Consider the following 15,991-nt stretch of genomic DNA (forward strand, 5'->3'; position numbering starts at 1 on the left):
CTGGGAAGGGAGTGTGACTGTGGGATAGCAGGTATAGTAGGGAGAGATGGTGCCTATAGTAACAGTGGATAATAGTCTCTGGGAAGGGAGTGTGACTGTGGGATAGCAGGTATAGTAGGGAGAGATGGTGTCTATAGTAACAGTGGGATAATAGTCTCTGGGAAGGGAGTGTGACTGGGATAGCAGGTATAGTAGGGAGAGATGGTGCCTATAGTAACAGTGGGATAATAGTCTCTGGGAAGGGAGTGTGACTGTGGGATAGCAGGTATAGTAGGGAGAGATGGTGTCTATAGTAACAGTGGATAATAGTCTCTGGGAAGGGAGTGTGACTGTGGGATAGCAGGTATAGTAGGGAGAGATGGTGTCTATAGTAACAGTGGGATAATAGTCTCTGGGAAGGGAGTGTGACTGTGGGATAGCAGGTATAGTAGGGAGAGATGGTGTCTATAGTAACAGTGGGATAATAGTCTCTGGGAAGGGAGTGTGACTGTGGGATAGCAGGTATAGTAGGGAGAGATGGTGTCTATAGTAACAGTGGGATAATAGTCTCTGGGAAGGGAGTGTGACTGTGGGAGAGCAGGTATAGTAGGGAGAGATGGTGCCTATAGTAACAGTGGATAATAGTCTCTGGGAAGGGAGTGTGACTGTGGGATAGCAGGTATAGTAGGGAGAGATGGTGCCTATAGTAACAGTGGGATAATAGTCTCTGGGAAGGGAGTGTGACTGTGGGAGAGCAGGTATAGTAGGGAGAGATGGTGCCTATAGTAACAGTGGATAATAGTCTCTGGGAAGGGAGTGTGACTGTGGGATAGCAGGTATAGTAGGGAGAGATGGTGCCTATCAGGGCCGCCATTAGAAATCACGGGGCCCCGTACAACAAAATTTTTGGGGCCCCCTGGGCCCCGCCCACACTGACGACCAAGCTCCACCCCATATCCCGCCCACTCCACATCACAGTTAAAAGACCACACAGACATCAGTGCTAAAAAAGTAACCCCCCCACACAAGTTGTAAAAAGCTATTGATGGTCAGGGCCCCCTTATAAAAAATTGGGGCCCCAAAAAAAAAAAATTTAAAATTTAAAAAAAAAAAAAAACATTGGTGGCAGGGGCCCCCTTATAAGTTAAAAAAAACTTGGGGCCCCAACAAAAAAAAATGTAAAAGAAACTAAAAAAAAACAACAAACATTGGTGGCAGGGGCCCCCTTATAAGTTAAAAACAAATTGGGGCCCCAAAAAAAAATTTGAAAAAAATTATTTCTTTTTGAAAAAAAAAAAAACATTGGCGGCAGGGGCCCACTTATAAGTTAAAAACAAATTGGGATCCCAAAAAAAAAAAATGTAAAAAAACATTTTTTTTGAAAAAAAAACTGGTGGCAGGGCCCCCTTATAAGTTAAAAACAAATTGGGGCCCCAAAAAAAAATTTGAAAAAAAAATAATTTTTTTTTGAAAAAAAAAAAAACTGGTGGCAAGGGGCCCCTTACGAGTTAAAAAAAAATTGGGGCCCCAAAAAAAAAATATTTTAAAAAAAGATTGGTGGCAGGGGCCTATAGAATATTAAAATAATACATTGGTGGCCAGGGGATTAAAAAAAAAAAAAACACACAAACTGGTGTTCAGTAGGATTGAACTCATGGCTTCAGTACTTCAACTTCGCCTCCTTTCGTGACTTCGGGTCTTTGCGCTGCTTCAGGACTTCGGGTCTTTTCGGCGCATCGGCTTCGGCTTTTCGGCACTTCCGCATTCGGCAACGCAAGAGGCAAGACGTACGGCTCGGGCTCTCGTAAGGGGGGCCCGGATCTTCAAAAAATGCAGCGCTGCCGGGCCCCCCTTCATGCCCGGGCCCGGTACGATTGTCCCCCCCGATGGTGGCCCTGGTGCCTATAGTAACAGTGGGATAATAGTCTCTGGGAAAGAAAGTATGTTACAGATCCGTAGATAGGCAAGCAAAAGGGAAGGGCCGCACTAGCTCACCGCTCTCCCCTCTGATCAGGTGCACAGTCAGACAGTGACTCCACTGTGTATACGACAAGACATTCGACGGCAGACGGCACTTCTGAAAAAAGAGGGTTTATTGGAAATCCTGCTGGAATACACCTAACGCGTTTCGGGAGTTATCCCTTAATCATAGGTTTCACCTATGATTAAGGGATAACTCCCGAAACGCGTTAGGTGTATTCCAGCAGGATTTCCAATAAACCCTCTTTTTTCAGAAGTGCCGTCTGCCGTCGAATGTCCTATGTTACAGATCACTTCAGTTCATATTGCCTTTTGCTTCCAAGTTTTAACCAAGATAAATACTAACTATACATTAATTTTAGGAGGATATATGGAATTCATATCCGTTGGGATCTGTTCATATTCCTTTCACAATCATCCACTGTATTTTCAGGCAAGGGTATGTATGAAGTGCTATATGAATGTAACCTCACTCTTCTCCCCATCTGTTGTTGTTTAACAACAGGTGATATTAATGTACTAATCAGTTCTAACTACAATTGTGTGTCTTTGATCTGGACACAGACGCATTATGCAGCTTGGGATCTTTTTTTGAGTCATTTAACATTTTTGGTGAAATCATCCGAAGTTGAGATTTAGAGGGTTCATTAACTTCTCTTAATTTGCAAAATAATACCTTCCGACATCTCATGAGAGCACCATATGCGAGGTCATATGAGAGAGATCTAGTGCAGTTGTTTCAAAGCTTTACCCACCAAGGCCTTGGAGTTAACATATACTATAACTGACATCCAAAATTATCAGTTTTTTGTTTGGGTCAAATACCGATTCTTCCAACAAAAATTTGGCCAAATATCAAACCAAATCTGAACCCTTATTTGTATATTGAAATGTTGGAATCTTGAGTTGTCTGGTGCTTTACATGAATTTACAGCCACATAAGGGTTGGGATTCAGTTTGATTGTGCACTGGTTGATCCAACCTTGCAATTCCATGTCATCCAACTGCAAACCAGTAAAATGACGCTAGTGCTATGTATTTACTAGCCATTTAATAACAAGCCTCAATGTAATGACCATGAACAGCACCTCACTCTCCCTACCCTCGCTCAATAGTGGCTTTGTGCTGAGCTTCAGCAATAAACCCAACTCACTGCCATACAATTGCCCCCAGAAATAAAGCCAACTTGCTAACTGGCATGACAGCCCAAGAATAATTATAAATCCAACCCTCACCTTATAATGATGGTTGTCAGATTATTTCAGCCCAAGGTCCCTAGGAGGTCCAGCCTTTGGTCAAGTCTCCCTTAGCCCATAGCAATATAATTAATATTGTAAAACGGTATATGAGACATTTAGCCACAGTTCCAAAAATATCACTAACATTATGTCTGCATCCAGAACAGCAAAAGGGAATTATCTCCAAATTTTACCCTGTCAGTCAAACCAAGCCCCTATGTTACTGCTCCTGGCTCCATGGCAGACTAGAACCTGGTATAGCAATGGCCTAGTGTAGGATTGTTGAGAACCAGAAATAAATCCAGCTCACTGCTCTAGAACATAACACTACAGGGGCTCAGTGTTCAAAGCATCAAACATACAGCCAGATCCCATGTGTTCCCAAAACCCAGATGGATATTGACACATATTGTCTGGTCCTGTTTGTTTCCCTCCGCATTTTGGGGAAGACAAGCTAGTGTCTACTGCTCCATCATTAACAAGTTCATGTTTTGCAGGTTGATGGGACTTCATTTTTAATTGAAACTCCTTCAGTGCTTCTGTGCTACAACAAGCAGCATAGTGCAGGCTTTGAAGGTGATATGATGCCAATGTGAAGTCTGAGCTGAAGTTCTAACCCTTTTTATCACCTTTGAGTCTCAACTTGTGCCTGGAGAGTCTGTGAGATTAAAGGTGAGGCTTTTGTATATGTTAGGCTCATCCTGAGAGGCATTCTTTTAGCTGGCTACTATAATCTGCCATATTGCAAGTCTCACTTGAGGCTAAGTTACCCCATACACATGTAGGGTGGACCAATACAAATACTCTACTCCTGAAAAACAAGAATAAAGCATATGCCCCCTGAACTACCGTCAACTGCAGTCAGGAAAAAATACCTCTGCAGTACCTCTTAGTTGCAAAATGTATAATTGAATTCATTAGTTCAGACAACCGGACAACGTTTCGGACTCATACTCGCCCTTTTTCAAGTCAACTGCAGTCAGAACACTGAGTGTTGCATCTATTCGCTGGAACATTTAGGATTGCCCACTGGGATAAATCCCTGCTGAAATGGTACCTATGGATCTTTCCATTACTTACAATGAGGGATGTTTCTTACTTTGATCATTTGTATAAACATCTCTATTACTTCTGTCTGAAGTTTGAAAGCCGTGAAGATGAGAAGTTACTGCAGAGAAAGAAGTACCAAACTGAGGCAGGACTGAAGTTCCCCAACCGCCAGTGCCTGACTACTGTGACCACTATCAATGTGGCCATTGTTTTTGTAACTAGATTCATCAAACCTTTGCATCCAACACGGGAACTTCTTGATGCTCACCCAAATAATACTCCGGCTGCTTGCGTTAGTATCAGTCCAGGACAGAGCAGTATCATCTCACTTCTCAAACACATTCATCTGTGACTTCACAAGACCAAGGGGGAAATTGGATGGATTGTGGCTGGTATACGAGGACAAAATAAGAGGTGTAGCATTCTGTATAATTAGTAGGACTACTGTTTATTAGAGTGGAGATGATGATACTTTCAGTCTTGTTCCATTTTACTGCTTAAAGGGCATGTAAAGTCTAAAATAGAATAAGGCTAGAAATGCTGTATTTTGTATACTAAATATAAACATGAACTTACTGCACCACAAGCCTAATCAAACAAATAATTTATGCTTTCAAAGTTGGCTACAGGGGGTCACCATCTTGTAACTTTGTTAAACATCTTTGCAAGACTAAGACTGTGCTCATGCTCAGTGTGGTCTGGGCTGCTTAGGGATTGTCATAAACAAAGCTGCTTGAGTTCTGCATGGCTGGGAAGTAAGGCGGGGGCTCCCCCTGCTGTTCATAAGTATGATTGTTTCCCTGATCAGCAGTTAGGTACCGTCTGACAATTCCTATCCACAGCAGTAAATGAAGGGAGAATTTCACTGCGTACAGTCAGGTTTCTTATAAAAATAGCACACATTTTTTAATTAGAGTATATTGGAGATAGGTTTCTTTTTCATTAAAGAAAGTAAAAATGGGATTTTATTTTTTTGCCTTTACATGCCCTTTAATAAAGTAAAACATAGGGTACAGTCCATGCACATTATTCTCATTTATAGATGCAGTCTGTGCAGATTTTATAGTCAAACCTTAAATCTTCTGTCCTTAGGAATTGGTGGCGCACTATGTTTCTCTGATTCCATTCCAACCGACATTTGCTGAAATCTGCAATTTATAGAGTACAGCAGATGTAAGTAACAAGTACCTGCCCTGGGCTGTTATGATTATCCTCTGTGTACCTGAATCCCAGTATTTCATCTACAGATAAAAGGCTGTGTCTCTGCTCAAAGTGCAAAATGAGTTGTAAGAACTGAAAAAAATTAGGGGCCCATGAGGAATATGGGGCCCAGTGGCACAATTCTGTAATTCCAAAGTTATAGGGGCACTAAAATAATTCTTCTGTGATGCCCAGTAACTCTGAATTAAACCACTGCTATCGTCTTTCCAAAAAACAGGTTACATGGAGGATGGAGTAAGGTTCAGCATCCTACAGTTTCAGGAATCTTCAGCACAGCTAAATATGTATCCAGGTTTTGGAATAGCTCACAGCAGGAGAATGGTATGGAAACCTTTGTTAAAAGAAATGTAAACCCTCAAAACAAATTACAGGTATGGGACCTATTATCCAGAATGCTCGGGACCTGGGGCTTTCTGGATAATGGATCTTTCCGTAATTTGGATCTTCACAACTTAAGTCTACTAGAAAATCATGTAAACATTAAATAAACCCAATAAGCCGGTTCTGCTTCCAATAAGGATTAATTATATAGACAAATACAAGATTCCTCTGCACTCAACCCATTATCAATATATTTAAGACAGTGACATTTTGTGCATACTGCTACTGAAAAATGCCTTACCCTTTAAACAAAACAGGGATTGTTTGTCCATATATTGCAATATATTTAAGCTGGCCAACTACGTCAAAGTCATCCCATATCTGGCCAGTCCTATGCTCAATTTTCATCTGATTCATTAAGAATTCTATGGTTTAATTATACATTTTATAAAAGGGACGAATACGTTTTACCTGCAACTTACTAGCTGCTTTCAAAGTAAAACTCCCAAACTTGGCTGCCCTTTTATTAGACACCAGTGGGATCACCTGACTATAGTTGGAGGGGGTGGGAGCTACAACATAGAGCTGGTCACTGCTCTTGTAGAACTATAACAAACAAGGGAAAGTTGTGCTCACCACTAGTTTTTAAAATCATTAGGCGGGGGTGCAATGAGGGTGTGACCAAAAAATACATATAGACAAATACAAGATTCCTCTGCACTCAACCCATTATCAATATATTTAAGACAGAGACATTTTGTGCATACTGCTACTGAAAAACGCCTTACCCTTTAAACAAAACAGGGATTGTTTGTCCATATATTGCAATATATTTAAGCTGGCCAACTACGTCAAAGTCATCCCATATCTGGCCAGTCCTATGCTCAATTTTCATCTGATTCATTAAGAATTCTATGGTTTAATTATACATTTTATAAAAGGGACGAATACGTTTTACCTGCAACTTACTAGCTGCTTTCAAAGTAAAACTCCCAAACTTGGCTCCCACCCCCTCCAACTATAGTCAGGTGATCCCACTGGTGTCTAATAAAAGGGCAGCCAAGTTTGGGAGTTTTACTTTGAAAGCAGCTAGTAAGTTGCAGGTAAAACGTATTCGTCCCTTTTATAAAATGTATAATTAAACCATAGAATTCTTAATGAATCAGATGAAAATTGAGCATAGGACTGGCCAGATATGGGATGACTTTGACGTAGTTGGCCAGCTTAAATATATTGCAATATATGGACAAACAATCCCTGTTTTGTTTAAAGGGTAAGGCATTTTTCAGTAGCAGTATGCACAAAATGTCTCTGTCTTAAATATATTGATAATGGGTTGAGTGCAGAGGAATCTTGTATTTGTCTATATGTATTTTTTGGTCACACCCTCATTGCACCCCCGCCTAATGATTTTAAAAACTAGTGGTGAGCACAACTTTCCCTTGTTTGTTAAAGGATTAATTATATCTCAGTTGGGATCAAGTACAAGCTACTGTTTTATTATTACAGAGAGAAAAGGAATTATTTTTAAAAATGTGGATTATTTGATTATAATTGAGTCTATGGGAGACGGCCTTTCCATAATTCAGAACTTTCTGGACAACGGGTTTCCGGATAACGGATCTCATACCTGTATTTTGTAATTGCTCAGAGCACTCTCATGATCATTTTTGCAATCTGCATTAATTATTGCTACGTTACACTGTTAATATAAAGAATGTGAAACAACAGCACCGCCTGTTTAGTTCAGCCAAGCGGCCACAGCCAGGCAATTAAAGGGGTTTTTCACATTTACATTGTAAGTTAACTTTTATAAGGTTATAAAATGTCCTGTTTATTTCTTTTTAGTTTTATAAAGTATTTGCCTTCTGCCTCCTTCCAGTTAAAACACTGCCTAGTTTCTAGGGTGAATTGGTCCCTAGCAACCAGATAGCTTCTTATATTCCAAACTGGAGAGTTTCTGAAAGCTAATTGGTTAAAAAGAAGTTAAGACCAGCTGCAAACTGCCTCATAATATCTGCAACATACTAGATATTAATTTAAAGGTGCACAAACCCTTTAAGTTTGTGAGCAGCATAAAGTATTGTGATGCTATGCTCAGAAAAGAGCAAAAAATAACCTAATCTAACGTTTCATCAGTTCTAAGCAGGACAACATCACATGAATTTTCTCTGCAAACAGTATAATATAGTTTTAAAAATCACACCCCCAAAATCTTGATAGTATTCCTTCAAGAAACTCAGTTGTAGATAAGAACATTGTGGATGCTGGCAGGGCGCAGGTTCCACCTGCTGGTAAGTACAGGATATTACAGATTAAAATAATAGACCCGTAATACAGGTATAGGACCTGTTATTCAGAATACTTGGGGCCTGGGGTGTTCCGGATAATGGATCTTTCTGTAATATTGGATCTTCATACCTTAAATCTACTAGAAAATCATGTAAATATTAATTAAACCCAATAGGCTGGTTTTGATTTTAACAGAGATTAAATTAAATCTTAGTTGGGATCAAGTACAAGCTACTGTTTTATTATCACAAAGAAAAAAAATTTGGATTATTTGGATAAAATTAGGTTTATGGGAAACGGCCATTCCGTAATTTGGAACTTTCTGGATAACGGGTTTCCGGATAATGGATCCCATGCCTGTATTACTTTTCTATTAATGACTATAAGTGCTTCTTTCTTATGCTCCCTCCTTCAGGTTCATCTGATATTCCATTAGCATTCCTGAATAATAACCTAGCAATGATCTGGCAGAGCGGGCATGAGCGATTAGATTTGTGGCATAGCCGTAACCATTTTCCAATCATGAATGTTGAGGCGGCAGGAAAGAGAGGATTTTAGTTACTGACCAAATACCTAAAATAACTTAGCTGACCTGTTATAACAACCTTGGTCTTTAGCCATTGTATACACTCTAGCCTTTAAAGGAGACGGAAAGGCTTCATGCACTTTGGGTGCCAAATGTTAGGCACCCCCAAGTGATAGTATTTACTTACCTGAAACCAATGCTCCTTTCATCAGAAAACTGCATTGGCCCCGGGTTATACCAGTGAGCACCACGGAGTGATCCTCTTCCGTCTTCCTCTTTCTTCAAATTTCCCAGGGCAGACGCATGAGCAGTTGAATGAAATAGTTAAAGTTTGGCTTTTCTTTCTTCTGCGCATGCGCAGCCGCGAGAAGGAAAAAGAAGACAAAAGAGGAACTCTCCGTGGTGCTCACTGGTATAACCCCGGGCCAGTGCAGTTTTCTGCTGATAGGAGCACCAGCCCAGGGTTTCAGGTAAGTCAATACAATCACTTGGGGGTGCCTAATATTTGGTACTAGGGATGCACAGAATCCACTATTTTGGATTTGGCCGAACCCACGAATCCTTTGCGAATGATTTGGCCGAATACCGAACTGAAGGGGAAAACATTTTTTACTTCCTTGTTTTGTGACAAATCAGGATTCGGATTCGATTCAGCCAGGCAGAAGGATTCAGCAAAATCCGAATCCTGCTGAAAATGGCCGAATCCTGGCCTTCATCCCGAACCGAATCCCGGATTCAGTGCATCCCTATTTGGCACCCCCAAGTGCACAAAGCCTTTCCTTCTCCTTTAAAGGAGAAGGAAAAGTTAAATCTAAGTAAGCTGTATCAGAAAGGTCGATATCAATACATCAAAGTAATGCTGCTCTGAGTCCTCTGTGAAAAGAAACACCACATTTCTTTACTTTTATTGTGTACTCATGGGCTTCTGTATCAGACTTCCTGTTTTCAGCTTCAACATCCAGGGCTAGGGCTTGAGCATGCTCAGTTTGCTACTCCCCTCCCTGCTGTAATCTGAGCCCAGAGCTATGAGTGAGCAGGGAGAGACTCAGGCAGGAAGTGATGTTACCCCAAGCTAATATGGCAGCTGCTATCCTAAACAAACAGACAGAGCTGGTTACTCAGCATTCTAAAGAATAACTTGAACAATTGTGTTGTAGCTTGAACTGTCGTGGCTGATCTATTGGCAATAAACTGCCTTGGTAGCTTTCCTTCTCCTTTAACCTTGAATAGAATCTGCTCTTGTCCAGCAATTTCTCAATCTTCTGGCTGGAGGCGAAGAAGAACATGCTGTCCCCTTGTGCAATTACTTTCTGGTCATGGGAAAGAAGTCATGGCTCCTGATAGGAAGTGCAATTCCCAAGGTAAGAGCCTGTTCTTCAGACGTACAGAAGCAATTGTTTCACTCTGTACTTTTTGCTGAATGGGTTTGGCTCAGTCTTGTTATGACTCAGCACAGAGGCTACTGTGTGGCTCTTGTGTTTTCTATTCTGTGTCTATCATTGTAAGAGGAGCCTAGCTATTGATGACTGACAGTCTGCTTCATTTCCAAGCCGTGTAAAAGAGGGGTAATTTGGTCCAGATTTATTTTAGCATAGAGATAGATGGGTGTCCTAGTGAGTTCCCCTGCTGGGGATTTGGGGATATACTGTATATATGTGTGATGAAGCAAAGCCCAGATCAAACAGAAAGAATCATTACGTCCCACGTAGACCTTGTCTGGTCATTGCCATTTAGTGACTACTTGGCAATATATTAAATGATAATTTTGAAATCAACTAGTGTTCCCTGTTCTTTCCAGTTAATTGATGATTATATTCATTTATTTGTAGGGACCAACTACGTACGTGCTGATGTTGGAACAGAACCAGTACATCACATGGAATCCTCGCACTGGAAGTGTTTATGGCCAGTATGACACATTCTGCCCACTACAAAGTGTCAGTGTTTGATTAATGCTGATAACTTGTGTTTTCTATTGTTTGCTTTGGAGTAGGTTAAAGACAGTAGAAATCCCTAATGGATTAGGCACATCTTCCATAAGATAAGATACTGGTTTAAAGGATAAATAAACCTTAAAAAAAGTGTAGATGGAAGAGGGGGATATTCTAAGGACTTTTGTAATTCACATTCATTATTTATATTGTTTTTATTCCAAGATATTAAAGGAGAATTCAACCCTTAACTAAAAATAAACCCTACCCCCTACCCTATGTAGACCCTCCTCCCTCCTCCCCCAGCCTAGCTGCTACCCCGGGGAAATGGCGGTGGAGTAAAATAGGGAACAAACAATGCTAGCTTGTACTGGCCAATGAGCTGGGGGAGGTGTGTCTAGCCTAGGAGGAGGGTGTGGTTGGTTTGTTATCTGCCTGGTAGATACAGCTGCCTGGAAGGCATCCTTCTTTCCCAATTTCCTCCCTACTTTTTACTTACCCCTCGGTGCAGATTCAGGGATCACAGTTCATGGCAGCCATCTTCCGGGTCTTCGTGTCTTCTTCCGGTGCATCAGCAATTTCCGTCTATTTTGGCACATGCGCAGTTGTTGTGAACCGGGAAATTGCTCCAACTGCGCATGAGCCGCTTCACCGTTCTCAGTATCAGATTACCAAAGACCCGGAAGATGGTTGCCGTGAACTGCGATCCCTGAATCTGCACCGAGGGGTAAGTAAAAAGTTAGGGGCATTTCCCCGGGTTAGCAGCTAGGCTGGGGGGGGAGGAGGGAGGGGGGGTCTACGTAGGGTAGGAGTAAGGGATGCACCTAATCCACTATTTTGGATTCGGCCGAACCCCCAAATCCTTCGCAAAAGATTCAGCCGCATACCGAACCAAATCCTAATTGGCATATGAAATTAGGGGTGGGAAGGGGGAAAACATTTTTTACCTTGTTTTGTGACAAAGTCACGGTATTTCCCTTCCACCTCTAATTTGCATATGCAAATTAAGATTTGGATTCGCTTCAGCCAAATCCTGCTGAAAAAGGCAGAATCCTGAACAGAATCCTGGATTCGGTGCATCCCTAGTAGGGGTTTTTTACTTTAGGGTTTGTTTCTCCTTTAAAGGGTAACTTGGTAAATGATTTTAGATCATAACTAAAATCATTTACTAAGTAAATACACTATGTTCAAGAAATCCGATTTTTAAAACAGTTAGAATTGTTTGTATAAAGTAAATCATCAGATACCTCCTGCAAGATCTCTGCTATCTCCACTGCAGTTCTAGCTGAGGCAGCCATCTTGGATTTCACTGGCTCCTCCTACCTATATCTTCCCAGCCAACTGTAGCTCTGAAATCTCACACATGCTCAGTTGAAATTCCTTGGCTGCTTAGCAACCCTTCTAAACTATATTCAAATCAGCCAAACCTCTGTGTTAACTGCTGTTCAGTAGTGCTGCCACCTGCTGGAAGTTAGTGTGTTTGCCCTTCATTTGCATAATAACATCACCAGCAGGGGACAAGATAGGGAAATCTCCTGATACTTCTAGTGGAGGAGTTTACTTAAACAAGGCATTCTGGGTAGAATACTCAGGGCACTACTACAATCTGAGCATGCTCCTGAAATTTGCATGTTATAGTCTCTAAACGTGTTTAAATTGTACTGGTCAGATTGTTAATATGTGTTTGATTTTGGCTGTGATAGGTGCCCTTTAAAGGAATTGTTCAGTGTAAAAATAAAAACTGGGTAAATAGATAGGCTGTGCAAAATAAAAAATGTTTCCAATATAGTTAGTTAGCTAAAAATGTAATGTATAAAGGCTGGAGTGATTTGATGTGTAACATGTAAATCAGATTACTACTTCCTGCTTTTCAGCTCTCTTGGTTTACACTGACTGGTTACCCTGGCTACCAGGCAATAACCAATAAGAGACTTGAAGGGGGGCCACATGGGTCATATCTGTTGCTTTTGAATCTGAGCTGAATGCTGAGAATCAATTACAAACTCACTGAACAGAAATGTACCATGTGGCCCCCCCCTTCAAGTCGCTGACTAACTCAGAGTTAGAGAGCTGAAAAGCAGGAAGTAGTGTTCTGTTATGTTACACATCCAGTCACTCCAGCCTTTATACATTACATTTTTGGCTAACTAACTATAGTAGAAACATTTTTTATTTTGCACAGCCTATCTATTTACACAGTTTCTATTTTCACACTGAACTGTTCCTTTAAGGCAGGGATCCCCAACCTTTTGAACCGGTGAGCAACATTCAGAAGTAAAAGGAGTTGGGGAGCAACACTAGCATGTAAACTGTTCTTGGGGTGCCAAATAAGGGCTGTGATTGGCCATTTGGTAGCCCCTATGTGGATTGTCAGCCTACATTGATACTCTGTTTGGCAGTACACTTGGTTTTTATGCAATTAAAACTTGCCTCCAAGCCTGGAATTCAAAAATAAGCACCTCTTTTGAGGCCATTGGGAGCAACATGTTGCCCACGAGCTACTGGTTGGGGATCACTGCTTTAAGGGATACATGTACTGTTAACATGAATGTTGTTACAACAGCGCCACCTGCTGGTCAGTTTTCTACCAGTCTGACCATCAAGTAGTCAAGGAAGTTGTACATTGCAAAATTTCTTAGTATAGCATCTCATCAATTATACATTCACTTATTTTAAAGATTTACTTATCTTTTAAGCTTCATCTGCAAGTGATTTTATGGTTACTGGTGGAGGGGGGTGTAGTCTGTTTATAATCTTTCAATTTGATGAATATTTCTGTTGTCTTAACATGGAGCAGTAGGACGCGCCCAATGAATATAACCTTTGACACAAGCAGGACTAATATGTGGAAGCCATTCTTTTCAAGGAGTTACCCTCATCCTGGACTTTCAAGTGTTCTGATCAGTATGGTCCCATTCACAGGCTGCTAATAACATCAAGATAGAATGAATTGCTATTGTATTTTCTGTATGAGGGGACCTGAAGGTTGTGCCTTTAAATACAGCAAACGGCTTTCATCTTTGTCATTAAAAACGGATGAACCAGTGTGTAGACAAGGCAGCGGCACTGCAAGACAGTTGTGCAACTTAATTCTCATTACAGTACAATAATGCCTTTATGCAACTGTGCCCTGCAGTCTGGGGCAGGACCCTGCATATTGGCATGAGGATGGCATGATGGGAGCCTGCACCAGAATGTGGGGCTGTGACTCACTATGCACAGTAAGGGTAAGGACACACGGGCAGATCCGGAGAGATTAGTCGCCTCTTCTTCGGGGCGACAATCTCCCCAAACTGCCTTCCTGCCGGCTATAATGAAAAATCGCCAACGGGATAGCACTCGCAGCACTTGGTTTTCCAAAGTTGCCTCAAGAGGAAATTTCTGCCGACTTCAGAAAACGGCGCAGCACGAGTGCCTTCCTGCTGGATGGGATCTTTTTCAATCGCCCCAAAGAAGAGGCGATTTGTCACTGGGGCGACTAATCTCCCTCAATCTGCCCAAGTGCCCTGACTCTTACTGGTAAAGAAACTCAACTACTATAAACCATAGGCATAACCAGTTACCCTTTAGCAGTGATAGGTATAATGGTAAGTCATACTGTTCATGCACCGATCTTGACACAGGCACAGCAGCAGGGAAGGGAGTATTTGTGCGTATTTATCAAATAGTGAACTTTTACTCTCAGCCTTTGATAAATAAGCCTTTAAAATCTCATAGAAATGGAGAGAGGCGGTATTTCACTCTGCCGATTGTGGAGCTCTCTAACTGCACTCTTTGATAAATCTACCCCCTGGTGTTTTTAACATACTACAGGTATAGGATCAGTTATCTGTAAAACCTGTTATCCAGAAAGCCCTGAATTATAGCACGGCTGTCTCCCATAGACTCAAATGTATCCACATTTTTAAAAATCATTTCCTTTTCCTCTGTAATAATAAAACAGTAGCTTGTACTTGATCCCAACTAAGATATAATTAATCCTTATTGGAAGCAAAACCAGCCTATTGGGTTTATTTAATGTTTACATGATTTTCCAGTAGACTTTACGTATGAAGATACAAATTACGGAAATCTCCAGGTCCCAAACATTCTGAATAACAGGTCCCAGAGCCACATAACTATATTTTTTTAACTTTACACTTTATATTTATTTAGGCATCTCCCAAATATCATAGCCCCCCCCCCAGCAGGACCAAACCCACAGTATGGGAAGCATTTGCGCATAATACATACAAAAGCACTGTGGGGTCCAAGGTTGAGTTCTAGTCAGGTCACAACTGTATGTTCTCCTAGTGCTCATCTGAGTTTTTTCCAAGTATTCCAGTTCCATCCCAAACTCCAAGATCATACAGGCAAGGTTACCTGGATCACCATTACAATGACCATAGTGGGTGACAATGATTTACAATGGAAGCTCCACTGGGGCAGAGACTATCTATGTAAAGTGCTGGCATGGAGGTGCAACAACAGAGCCAAACAGAGTGTTGGAGTTGGAAGCAATTTTGTGTTTTCTGGAGTTGGAGTTTCCAAAAATGTTCTGATTCTGCATTCTAATAACTTTAAATACAAGCACTGAAAATAATCAAATCAGATTAAAGAGCTTCTATGAAGGAGCCTCTTCTATGGGTGACTAATTTCCCCGAACTGCCTTCCCGCCGGCTAGAATGTAAATCGCTGGTGGGATGGTATTCGGAGCACTTTTTTTTCCGAAGTTGCCTCACGAGGAAACTTTAGGCGACTTTGGAAAACGAAGCTCTCTGAGTGCCATCCCACCGGCGATTTAGATTCTAGCTGGCGGGAAGGCAGTTCGGGGAGATTAGTCGCCCAAAGAACAGGCGATTTGTCGCCAGGCGACTAATCTCCCCGTGTCTCTGCCCTAAGAACAGAGAAGTCTGAGTTGGAGGTGTCGGATTCGAAGGATTTTTAGACTCCACAGCCCTGGAGCCAAAGGCTTTTGAGGAGCGAAAGGGAGGTTCTCTGTTGATTTCCCACCATATCCATGGAACTTACTATCTTAAAAAGAGAAACACATATGAACATTTTGTCATGCAGAATTTAATCACACGGATGTACTAGTAGGTAATGACAGAAGAGAAACAGGAGTGACAATTAGGCAGAATCCAATGATGACCAAAAGCATTCACCCCACCTACATAAGGATCCCACCGCCAGCATGTTATAAAAACCATGAAAGTAACAAAGCTCCATCTTATAGGGATTTGCCTCGTCTGATATGAACATAAACCCTCCCTCATTGAACTATTTATGAGAGTATGTAAAGCATGAAAGAGGTTTAAGCTCTATATACATAGATCTGTGAGAGAGAAGATCCATGCAAGTATATTCAGCCCCTGTAGCATTGTGTGTGTTACTGGTTCTGGTCAGAATCACTGCATAAGCTTTAAGCTACTCTAGGTACTTCCTATGTCTTGTTATGTGCTGCATACATGATT

The 15,991-nt window shown here is 41.3% G+C and overlaps 1 pseudogene; it reads left to right on the forward strand.

Moving 5' to 3' along the window:
• LOC108704177 overlaps positions 1 to 10,600 on the forward strand; it is a 43,935-nt pseudogene extending 33,335 nt beyond the window's left edge.
• The last annotated feature ends 5,391 nt before the right edge of the window (positions 10,601 to 15,991 follow it).

Source organism: Xenopus laevis, chromosome 1S (genome assembly GCF_017654675.1).
Source record: "Xenopus laevis strain J_2021 chromosome 1S, Xenopus_laevis_v10.1, whole genome shotgun sequence".
NCBI lineage: Eukaryota > Metazoa > Chordata > Amphibia > Anura > Pipidae > Xenopus > Xenopus laevis.